This window comes from Arvicola amphibius, chromosome 10, assembly GCF_903992535.2.
Source record: "Arvicola amphibius chromosome 10, mArvAmp1.2, whole genome shotgun sequence".
Classification (NCBI taxonomy): domain Eukaryota; kingdom Metazoa; phylum Chordata; class Mammalia; order Rodentia; family Cricetidae; genus Arvicola; species Arvicola amphibius.
The window spans coordinates 47,647,407-47,660,660 of NC_052056.1; the positions used below are offsets into that span (position 1 = coordinate 47,647,407).

A 13,254-nucleotide genomic window follows, 5' to 3' on the forward strand; every position below is an offset into this window, starting at 1 on the left:
GTGCATTACAAAATAGAAAATGATGCTTTGAAAAATTAATACAGATGGAATAGATTAAAAAAATTTATTCACTTCAATTTTCACAATGGGGTCTCCTGTAGGCCAGGCTGGCCTAGAACTCACTGTGTAGCCAAGGATGACTTTAACTTCTGGTCCTCTTGTTCCAGTATCTTGCGTGCATGGGTCACAGCTGTGCACTGCAACAGCAGGGCAGATTTTCAGAAGATAGTTCAGGTGATGTTAAGTGTCTTCACAAACACGTACCTGACACAGAAGGCCTTTCTGAGGCAGAGAAGAAACTCGTTCTTCATACACAGGGGGAGGCTTATGTGTAGGTGGAAGGTCAATTCTGTGTTCAAAATATTAAACAGAAGTGTGTGAGGGGGTTCCAGGAGGAAAAACAAGAAAACAAGGTTCTCACAAATCTGAAGGATGTTTTCTTCATACTATAAAACATAATCATTCTACTCTGCATGCTTAATTAAGTTATATTCTGTCAATGTGTCAGGAAATAAAAAGTTATAACTACTTCCAATACTTCAACACCAAACTAATTCACATTAAAAGAAACAATTAAAATATAAACACTGAAAATTTTATTATTAAACAAGTATCTTGTGCATGATCCACCTGCTTAAGTTTGGCATATTTTCACCGCTGATTACAATGACAAACATTTTAAGGACAGTATTTTTAAAAGATCTTTATTTATGTATAAGTGCATATGTCTATATGTCTGTCACATGTATGTTGATGCCCACAGAGGACAGAAGAGGGGTCAGATCCATGCAGTCAGAATTACTGGTGGTTGTGAGCCTCCAGAAGTGGGTGCTTAGACCCAAAGTCAGAGCCTCTCCTGAAGCAACAAGCACTTTTAAGTCATTAAGCCATCTCTCCAACCCCCAATATGTGCATTATTATATTTCTCCAAATGGTCATAGAAGTGACATGGAAGACTGACAAAAGCTTATAGTTTGGAACGGCTTTCCAAGATGGATTTTCAAAAGAGCCACCTTGGGGCTGGAGAGACTGCTCAGCAGTTAGCACTGCTTGCTCCCCCAAAGGATCCAGGGTAAGTTTTTGGCATCCACATGATGATCACAATCACCTGAAAGCCTAGTTCATGGGGATCTGATATCTTGTCTGACCTCCCTAGGCATCAGGGAGAGCATGGTATAGAGACATACATGTAGACAAAACAAACATGCACAGAAAATAAAAATCAATAAATCTTTTGAAAGCAGTTTTCCATTTTTAGAATATTTATCCCATAAGTTAATTTTTTTTCAGGTACAATTCACTATAAATTATGCTATGTGAAATAGACAAAGGGCCACAATCTGCTTAAAGAACATATTTTTGATGATCACCTGTAAAATTCCCTAATACTCAAACATGTGTTAAATGTCAGATATTTTCAAACATATTTGAGTCTACAGATGTATGTTTTATAGAAAATAATCTGTCGTATATTTCAATGATTTGAAGACTAGAGATGTATTTCCAATAGTTTTGATTAGCAACTAAAACAAAAAGTAATCTATATTGATAGATAAAATAAATGAAATCTTTAGATGCTAAATAATAAATGTGGCATAACGACTCATTTCTCAATATGGGAATAAAGTAGCATTTTCCATTGAAAGTAATTCAATAAGTACATAAAACAGTTTACTATAAAACAACTCCAAATTTACAATTATCAAATTAAAGCAGCATTTTACCATCTTTTACTTATAAGCAGTAACTTTTCTTTAATGAAACTGCAACAAACTTATAGCAGCATTAAGTAAGAAACCCAAAGAGCAGTGACTTGCTCATGGTGACTCTTAGCATTCAGGCATTATGCTGGCTGCCCTGTCACCTGGCAGGATGCACTTGCCGGTATTCAGGCAGTACTCTGACCTACACAGGCCCTGACAATGTCAGTAGCTACATTGTTATAGTTATATCATCTTTGACAGCAATGACTACATTATGACAGGGTCTATAATCCCAAAAGACTAGTGCAGTGACTGTCAGACTGAAGAAGTGGAGGTCTACCCCAAAGCACTTCAAAGGAATGTATAATTTGAATACAGCCTCATGCCCTCACACAACAAAAGATTGCACAGGAAGCTCTACTACTCAGTTCATGAAATAAAATCATTCTGTTCCCAACACAGCCATGTGAAATATGGAAAGTATCATACAGTTAGAGATAATGAAGAGATTAAAATGAAATGCTATGTTAGTCATTACATTCTTCAACAGGATACAATACTTATAATCTAATCTCAGTGATTACGCAAAAAAATATTTAAATGAAAAGATGCTTATTTTATACTAAATGAAACATTTTTTTCTTAAGAAAAAAGCTTTAAAATGAGAGTCTTCAAAAATAATTCTTGGTAGTTTATTTTTATCTATATATAAGACAGACATATAAATCAATTAAACCTAAAATGTTTCTAATACTGAAATCAGCATTTAGTACAGGTCTGAATTCTATTCAGGTTGGACAACATAAGTTATCAATACAATGCATTTAGAAAGATGTCTAATGGTGTGGGACAATTCTGTAGTCTGTCAATTATGTTTTAAATAAACATTGAGTGGCCAGTAGCTAGGCAGGAAGTATAGGCAGGACAACCAGGCAGGAAGTGTAGAGGCGGAGCAATGACAACAGAGTATTCTGGGCTGGAGGAAGCTCTTTCTCCAGTCCTGTCCAGACACTAAAGAAGCAGAATGGGACCCGTCCCACTGAAAAAGGTACTGAGCCATGTGGCTAACATAGATAAGAATAATGGGTTAATATACATTAAAGAGTTAATAAGAACCCTGAGCTAATGGGCCAATCAGTTTATAATTAATATAGACCTCTGTGTAATTTCCTTTGGGGGTTACCGGCTGTGGGAACTGGTAGGACAGAAACCCCAAAAAGCAGGCCCTCATGTTACAGTCTAATGCCTATGGATGAGGAGCTGCCTAACACGTTTGCTTTCAGCTGTCCTGTGACCACTCTCATTTACTAGGATACAGTGTAAGATGTTCTAATGAATCAAGTCAACATGGTCCAACACTATCCTTATTCCATCTGTTGAATACTGAATATAAGTAACATAACGTGGACATAAAGGCTAATGGATAATGGATGCTCACAGCTGAACACAAGTAAAAAAACGCTACCTACACTTTGTCAAGATAGGAAGGTCTCTTCTTCCGCGGTGTTTAGCAACACGGTCCACAAAGACAGCGATGATGAAGAGGGCCAGGACAGCTCCAATCACAGCTCCAGCTACTGCTATGGATGAGGTCTGCTTAAGTGGGATGTCTGTTAAATAATAAAAAATTAGACTTTTCAAACAATTTTTAAAAGTTGCATGCTTTAACTTTTACAGTGCTCAATGGCCACTTGAACTATTTACCCAGCAATTAATTAGAGGGCCCCCCATTTAATCCATCCATTTAGAAGCATTATGTTAATAACCTATTTTCCTTAATGCCCCACAACCTTGTTTAACTCAAACTATGGAAAGAGTATCTCCAATAAAGCATTACTGAATAAATCTATTTTCTTCAGTCAAATAATGTCTAAAGAAAAGATAAAAAAGATGAAGATAATGTTAAGTTCTCATTCAAACAGGCAATTAAAAAATCAGTTGACTAGTAATACACACACTTACCATTTTATTCTGTTAAAGTGAAAGAGAAACACTCTTAAAAATAGGACTATATTCAATAACAAAAACCAAAAAACACACCAAAAATGTAGTATAAAAAGTTACAGTGCACACTTTAAAAACTTTTTAAAATGTTTTAAAATAGAGAATTTCAAAAACAGTAGACATGCCAACAAAAGCAGTTCTTTCCTACGTGGTAAAGGCTACATTTCAATATATTTTTATGCAACATTTATATAAGTTCTGAGTACTAACTCATTTCTCAGGCTGAAGGACACATTTTGTTAAGTTAATATAGCAGCATCTCATACAACATTTTAAAAGACACTACCATTCATAAACTCACAAATGGAACCACAACAATTCAAATGTAATGACTAATATTATCTGTTTAACTTTGTTAATTTTAGCCATATGAAATCCAAGGGTCCAATTTTGTGAAGTGACTTATAAGTTATAAAGTTTTGGGTTGTTTGTTTTTTGTTTTGAGATTGTATACCATGTTTTGTTTTGTTTTGTTTTTTTTCCAGGCTATTCTGGAAGTTACTATATAGCCAAGGGTAACTATGAACTCATGATACTAAGTGTGAAGCCTTGTAAGTGGGGGTTGCAGGCATCTGCCATGATGCCCAGTTAATGTGCTGCCAGGGAACCAAGCCAGTTTTGTGCCTGGTTAAGAATATACTCCACCAATGAACCACACCCTTAACCCATGAATTTGACTTTGTTTTACTTTTCTAACCAATAATGTAGACAGTGGGAAATGCCACTTTGAAAATGATGACCAGACTCTAACTCAGCCTGCCCATAGTCACCGAGCTAATGAGCAGTAGAGGACAAAAGCCAAAGCCGGGTCAAAATCCAAGTCTCCAGGCAGTGCTTGTGCTCCGATTTGGGGGTTGGAGTGAGAGGCATCAGCTGATACAGCCTTGCCCTTTTGCTCTCTATGGGAAATCAAAAACTGTTTTCATTTAAATGATTTAGTCGCATGTCTTACAATTATTTTTCAGATCAGGACGTGGCAAATTGAAATGGAATTGAAGCACTAGATGTTTAAAAATGTTTTACCTATCAAAGTGTTTTTACTTTTATTAAAATGTGGTTTGGAGCTGGGCATGGTGGCATATACCTTTAATTGCAGCACTAGGGAGACAGAGGCAGATGTATGTCTATGAGTTCAATACAAATCTTGTGCACATAGGGTTTTACATGGCTGAAAAGTTTTTACTTTCTAAAGTGTTCTTTAGCAAATTAATAAGACAGTTTATTATGAGGTCATTTCATTAGCTTCATTTTAGACTCAAACTCTTACCCTTTAGTGCAAGTCATTCACTTGAATAAACTGTCAATCAATGAATAAAATCTAGACAGTGTGGGCATGTAATTACGGTCAAGCTACAACTTTCAATTTTAACACAACTGAGATTATCAGTCTAATCACTAGCACATTTGTCAGAGCAGTAAAAAGGATTTAGTGCTTGTAAATGTGAGAGAGAATAGAGTCATTCCACACAACCACTTTCTTCAACATATAAATTCTATTTTCAATCACTGCACCAAACTATGATGTGGTGGTTAGTGCTAGGCCAACTGAAATCCGTATTAAGGACCCGACCAAGCAAGGTCAACCACCCAACAGCAGTGCCCAATTGTCAAATTTGCTATTTATTACACAGTAGCTCTTTTAAATGTCTTTAATCCAATCTTTCATCTGATAAGGATATAATGTCCCTAGCATTCTGCCCAAGTACTCAGAATTTAAATTTGTGAGCTTTATAATGATGTTCACAGTATAGAACAGTAGTACTTCCAAACTGTTTCTCAACAGCTCAGGTTACTCTTGAGTATGAGTGCAAATTAAGATTTTTAACCCACAGAAATAGTTCACTTCACAGGCAAGCTGGTGCTACATGTGTATGTGACGTATCACATTTCCTTTCCTGATTCTTCTACCAGTTATGGAAAAGAAAAGAACACAGCATATTTAAGGATAGTCCAGGGCTTTAAAGAGGTAAGTTGTTAAGTGTCAGAATGAAATACAAAGAAAGCTGTAAAATCTTTTGCATTCAAATTGAAGTATTTTGATGGAAATTTGAAAATTTGCTCCAATAGTAATACTGTTGTCTCAGATAAACACACACACTACAAGAGCTCTTCATACTGCACAAGTGCAAAAGTTCAGTGAGGAAGTGAAACCTGGCATTTAAAACCTAAGTCAGTGACTTGAAGGAAGATGAGATACCGAGGGAGATGGTCTACAATATTGAAAGTGACAGAGAGTAAGCAGCACTTCACCACGACAAGGTGGTATATGAATCTCTGAACAACTGACTGCTGTCATCGCAGCACTTACATCAATGACCACACATTCACTGGAAACTCACCCTCCCACCCGAAAAGAAAAATGACAATCCCCCATACGCCAAAAATATATCACCTGTAAATACAGAAACAAGTGTACATCTTCTAAGAAAAATATTCAAAAACAAGTTATCAGTCAACCAACCAATGTATAATGAACTTCTCAGAGAACATGCACATAGTAAATAGTATAGATAGCAAATACAATTAGTTTTGTTTTTATTACCAATCTTATACTTACTCTCATTCTATACAGAACAGCCATTGTCACTTTCCCCATAAATAATCCTTGCACATGACAAGCATGTGATCTACTTCGGAGCTACACTGCTTCTGTCTTCATTTTCAACAGCTCCTTTATGCTTTCAATTTGATACCTAAGCTTGTAGCCATGTAAAATTTATCTCACCGTTTCTTTTTTCCTGTAAGCACCATATTTAGGTCATTTTCAGTTGTTCACTTAATAAACTACCAGGCATCTACGTGAACCACTGCACCACCGCTAGGAATACAAGGGTGAAACAGGAATAATCCTGATCCTCACAAGAAAGGGAAAGAGACCCAATGTGAGTTTACAAATTCACACAATGCAGTCTAACCACATTACAGAAATAGAACTTATATTTAAAACATATTTAATAACTCAGCGGTAGAACTTATCTAGAATTATCAGCAAATTACCTTCTCCTCCAAGGAAAAGCACAAATAAGCAACACTGGTTAAAAACAAATGGTAACTAGCATAAAATACATAAATTGGCACTGTCAGCCTGATATGATCCAAGAGTCTGCTGCTCACCCACCACTTGTGGCTGTACATGGGAAGAACAGAGTGGAACACTCCCACAACAAATGTGAAATGGGGTACTTCTTCTAACCCTTCGATTATGTGTTCCTTCTCATATAATCAACACCACGACACATGGGAGTTCAGCCTACTGACCCAGTATTTATTTTTAACACTAATGGATCTTATGTGTCAGATGAGCACCCAATCAAATGAGATTACCAAAACTCATGTGTGATATACACTAGGTAAGCAATCATGCCTCGCATACGCTATCTTGCGAAAGAGGGGACATCATGAAGGTATCACCCCATTCATATGAAAGCAGTGCCAACATCTTACTCAACACACGAACTTCCACCATTAGAGGTATGAACGTAAAAACCACGACAAACTAGTGAGCTATGATACATCAACCAAACATAATTCAGGTATATCAAGAGACCAATTAAAATACATTTATATTTTCTTAGTATCAATAACACCCACAATAAACCTACACAGGGTCAAAAGCAGAAAGCATGTGAGTTTACTGCAATTTTTCAAGACACTGAAAAACAAACATCTTGTACATAAAGACAAGCTCTCAAACTAGCTGTGACAAAATCAAGTTCTCAAAAATGCTCTCCTTCCAAGCCAATCAAGCTGTCTTTGAGAGCACCACATTAAGTACCAAAATATGTACCATAGAATGAATAAGGTCTTTTTAAATTATTGAATCAAAAAGTCTAAAAACCAAGATTTTTCAAATGAAGCACATTTAATCTTTTTTAAATACCAACTTGTGAGAAAAGAGATTAACTTTAAAAGTGAAGCACATTATGCATCCCAAATAGTGACAATGACATTGACATTTAAAAGCATTTATGTTATCAGAGTTAAAATGTCCACTTTGGACTAATTTAAAATACATACAATTGAGCTGCTCTAGTAGCACAGATATATACTGAATACACACTAATCTTTTTAGCTCATGTTACAATCAAGAGTTTTCACTGATCTACAAAAGACAGGCAAAAACAAGAATAAAATGTAAACATACAAGATGATAGAAAAGACCATGGTTGGCATTTGTTAATTCTGCTGAAGTATCATCAATCTGTCATTTCAAATACACTTACATGGACTGGCCTTCCAGTGTAGAAAAGGGGAAAAGGAAGTTTTCCATAAAGGGGAAACATGGGCAGACTTATTCATGTTTCAGGCACACCACATATAAACACACATTTAATATATCTGGACATGAGTAGGCCCTCTGTTACTGTGGCTCAGCATTGAGGACCAAATGGTTGCTAGTGTCAGAGCAGAAAAGCAAGTATTATGAACCTCATGGTGGAAGAATGCATCATTTCCTATGAAGTAACCCTGTCACACAATGATATTTGAATGAAGCAAGGCTTTAGACCTTACCAACAACTTATAAACATGCAGAAGATGCATTCGGGATGCAATGGGACAATCCACACAGGGAAACTGTAGGAAAGTGAAGCCATTTTGAAAAACAAACAGAAGGAAAAAGGAAAGAAACTTCTGGCATGTGGGCCAGAACACATGACAAGGTATTTCTAAAATTACAATATACAGATTATACTTGGCATCCTGATTAAACCTTCCATAACATGAAGAAATGTGAATACTTACTGCTTGAAATTTGAGAAATATTCATTTTTGGTATAATAAAGATACTATGAAAAGTTTTTTTTAAAAGATACCATAGTTGGTTTTTGGAAGTCTTTTTCTCTTTCAGAATGAATGACGATTTGCTGTCAATGAGGTAATGGCAGGAAGGCTGATTGGCTTCAACTGTGACATGAGTGACAGTGATTCAAAATAAAAAACAATTCTCTAAAGTAGGTTTTCCCTGAGACATTTCTGGTAATTGGAATGGTATAATTTCTGTACTGATGTATATCTATTGAAATAATATGCATGCAAAAATATGTCTTCGGATTGTTCTCAAGAGTTCAAGATTACTTCTGCTGTGATGTGACCACTCTCATGTGTGTAGCTAGTGGAATGCTACTCTCTTCCCACAAAGAACTGTGCTTTTCTCTTCCAAAGCCAGACAGACACAATCAGTACCAAGCTTCAATAAATGGCCCCTCCATAAAATATACATAGTGTGATGTTCTGTAAAAGTAGCCTTAGTTTCGGTACTCATCTTCATGTCTAAAACTGTGGATGTAACATACCAGAAGAAAACAGCCGTATGTAAACAGAGACGTTTAAAACTTTAGGGATACTCTCGACATCATCTAAAGATGCTTTCATGAATCAAATTTTATTGGTATACCACAAGGTGAACAAAACAATCCAAAGTGTATGCCACTTAAAGAAATGGCTCCTTGTTCAAAAATAGTTTAGAAAAATATATACCACTATTAGAAATAACAAGCAGTAAACAGGAAATTGATTATAAAGTGTGATTTCTACTCAAAACAGTTCATAAGCAGTAAGTAAACACCCCTAAAAGTTAAGATTCTTTTAAAATGAGCTGATTTGAAAACAAAAACCAACTGGTATCTATACCAGGGTTCCAGGATCACAAGATGCCAACATACAGCAATGTTCAGATCCCGAGTATACTACTAGATGAACATAATCTGTATAAATCCTCCTACGTATGATTCATCTTCAGATCATTTAAAATGCCTAATAACTTGTAAATTCTGTGCAAGAGTTGTAAGGAGTGTTTAAGAAAAGGTGAGACAAACAGGCTGCACATGTTTGGTGAAGATGCAATTTCTTAAATATTTCTGAATATCTTGATGATGAACATACAAGATAAACATGTTACAAGCAAACTGTGTAATGGCTAGCTTGTCAATGTGGCTAACATGTCCACTTAGAGGCACTGTCAGAGTTTCCTTAACTCTATCTTGAACCTGATATTAGTAGTTTGGGAAGAGAAATAAAGTAGATCCTAATTTCTAAGATTATTAATTGCATTTTAATTGTTAATTGAAATGAAAATGGGTTATACATACATGAACATACAAACACAGTAGCCAATATGAAGAGCAAGAAAAAATACAGAATTTCATCTCACTTTAGAAATAGACCACTGAAAAAGCTTTTTTATGAAACTTTATTTTATGAGTTACTGCATGGCAATGAGAGCTAACACCTAAAAACCTAACTTGGTTTAAATAAGAAATGGGGGGGGGGGAGGTTGTAGTTATTGATTAAATCTAAAATTGGAAAGTGAAACCCAATCCCACAATGTCAAAACAAAAAAAAAGCTGAGAAATAGAAATAACATCCCACCCTTTTTTTGACAGGTCATTTCCAATTAACAAGCAGACGGATAAAGCTCTACTTTAGACCCTGTAAGTTTAAAATCTCCCTCTGTGGACCATTCTTTCCTTTCTTGAATTTCATGTAAACTACTGCCATGTACAAATAACATGTTATATTTATATAGACTTTAACACTATCAAAATCACTCCAACTTTTTTTCATATGAAATGACATTTTTGTCAAATTTTGCACTTATTCTAATTCCTATAATCCTATAATAATGTAAAACATGGAGCTTTAGCTTCTTTCTAGAACTTTCTCACATATGAATGACTATCAGAAGCAGCAGTTACTACTAAAAGAACCTTAACAATTTCTTTCTATATAGCTTTGTGGGTGTGAGTGTGTGTGTGTGTGTGTGTGTGTGTGTGTGTGTGTGTGTGTGTATGGCAGGGGATGGGCACAGCAACACACATCTCCTATCAGGCACATGGTTAACTACTAAATGTTCAAACACAGTCAAAAACTAGTCTATAGATAACTTCTAGCTTATGGAAGCTTCTATAGTTTAATAAAACAGGAAAAAACAATTTGTGTTGTTGAAATATTTTAGTAGAAAAGAAACCATGAGATAAATATAAAAATGGAAAAACAATTTAAAACATATCTAAGTAACAAAAGTAAACATGGTCTCTATAGGGTTAAAATGATCTTTCAGATATCCCACAGAGATAGACTTGTATATACCTGACATCAGCTGTGTCCACATCACTAGTATTCACATGTCATGTTCACAGACAACTCCTATGTACAGTGTACATACACAAAGCTTTATCAACAGTGCAAAGCTCTCGAAAAGCCTTAAGCACCAGTCTAAGATTCCTAGAACCTGCAAAGCTCCCAGGATGCCAAATAATCCAGATTATGAATACAGACTATATTAAATACGTCATAGTTTTCCAGATTGCCTTATGCCCACAAAACCAAACTAAATGCCTAAAATTAGCCACATAATAGACACAGCATGAGAGGGAGTTCATCATCAATAGGTATCTGTATTTTAGAAACATTCTTAAGCATAATTCTTTAGGTTATATATTCAAGGTCGAGACTTATATGAATCCTAAATGTAATCATTCTGTTGGACTCATACAGCATATCAAAAACTTCCTTCTCAAAATAAAATTTTTGATCAAAAGAGCAATATATTCTATCTTTCATGGAAAGAAATCTTAGGCCTATCTTCTTGTGGCTCATAGCACTAACTCATACTTAAATGAACATCAAGTTAGTTGTCACAGTGTATTACTACCTAAGGAAGTGACTTCCAATGGACTCGAACTAATGTGTCTTACTATTTGTATATTAAGTGATTAAATATATTAAAACATTTTCAATGAGATACTGTGAACTAACCCTCTTTCTTAGTCTGATATTATTGCCTTATAATACATGTTAGGGTAAATCCTTTAATTTTCACAACAGTGCTAAAGAAAAATAGTATCTATTATTCAGAATAAGCCTTATCACTATTGTTATATTTTAGGAGTATGCCACAATTCTGTCTTCTATATTAAATATATAGAATGGAATTTTATTATATATAATAAAATTCATGTATACATATGCATATATATGTATATATGAATAAATGATGACTGGGAGTAGGTGCTGGTAAAGAGCACCTAGTTTACATTTTTATTAAAATAATTTATCTATTCTGATTAATTTCATAACATCTTCACTGTCTTTGCAAGACACTTGTTTCTACCAGTCCCTTTTCATTATCAATAGAAAAACATTCTTTGGACCTTAAAACATTGCCATTACCACAATTTTTAGAACTCTACTGCAGCATTAAGTTACCATACAAAGATTAACATCTGAAGATTTATATAACATGTCTGAAAGTTATATGATACGGGAAAGAATATAGTTAATGAGCTATGTGATACAAATGAACAAAATAAACCCAAAAATTCTCATGATATGTTTCCAGTTTTAATTTGAAAAAAAAAACAAAAATGAAAACAAAAAAGTTTGGAACATATACATACATTTCGGAGGACATGGAGAGAAAGGGATGGAGTACCAATAGTCATCAGCAAGTGTTATCAACAATTGGTTCTGTAATTCAATTTCTCTAATTAACCTCAAGCTTCAAAGTTTATTTTGTTTTTTTTTACAGTTACCCGTTTGAACAACACCAACATTAAATACTAAATCAAGATTTCTAGAAAATTCTTGCGTAGATTCCTAGCTGAAATAGCTCATGTCTACTCTGGCACCAAATGCACACAAAGATACTCAAATACTCTCTGTACTTCTCGCGCACCATCCTTTCATCACTATTCGTACACTTAGCAAATAAGCATTCAAATAAGGCCAATGCTTCATATACCAAACCATGTTCACACAAACAACTAAGAACTTTCTTCCAGAGATGAAAAAAATTAATAATTATTATCTTAGGAGGCATATATTTTATTACTCTTGCATGTATTGTGACAAAATATTGACCAGCTATTATGCTCTCCAACATCATATTCACTGAGTTATAGCCATTGTGTTTTAGTGCAACAAAATATCTTTGAAAAGCCACTCTACAGAAGTTATGGCCAGGCTCATTAAAATTCAGAGGTAAAGAATTTCTATTACTATAGAAACTTAGAAAACAATGTTTGAAAATGAAAGATACTCCATCGGGATGAATAATTTAGTATACTAACAATATATAAGCATTTCTGATTAGATTTACTGTCAATTTTGATGGAGCACACTTAGTGGTGATATGCTCGAGAGGTGCCACGTTACATGACATTATACTTGAGATTATAGTCTTAAGTAAACATTTAATACACATGCCAAGGTAGTTTTCATTTTTTTTTTCTGTTTTTAATTTTTGTACCAAAAACGGCATACATTTAACGCTGACATTTCTTCTTACCTGTGTGGCCTCAGACCCAATAAAGTACTCTGCATTAGAATTTAAATCTTGAGACAGTAGTACAGCAGTGAAAAAAAGTGTAAAGCAGCTCAGATACATTAGAACCCAGATTTTACATTTTTCATTTGTCAGATCAGATATAAAAAGTAGCTTGAATGAAATCAACTTGGAAAAGCTTATTCTTCCTCAAGAAAAAGTATGACACAATCTGAAAATGATGAACTAGTATGAATGAAACATTGTACTAGTGAAGTCACA

The 13,254-nt window shown here is 34.8% G+C and overlaps 1 long non-coding RNA gene across 1 annotated transcript in view; it reads right to left on the minus strand.

Annotated features, from left to right (window-relative positions):
- LOC119824619 overlaps positions 1-13,254 on the minus strand; it is a 108,838-nt gene that overhangs the window by 44,743 nt on the left and 50,841 nt on the right. Inside the window, exons 6-7 of the long non-coding RNA XR_005287122.1 lie at positions 3,173-3,313; positions 265-349 (exon numbers count right to left, since the gene is read on the minus strand). This is a non-coding gene — a long non-coding RNA (uncharacterized LOC119824619). The remainder of the gene's footprint in view (positions 1-264; positions 350-3,172; positions 3,314-13,254) is intronic.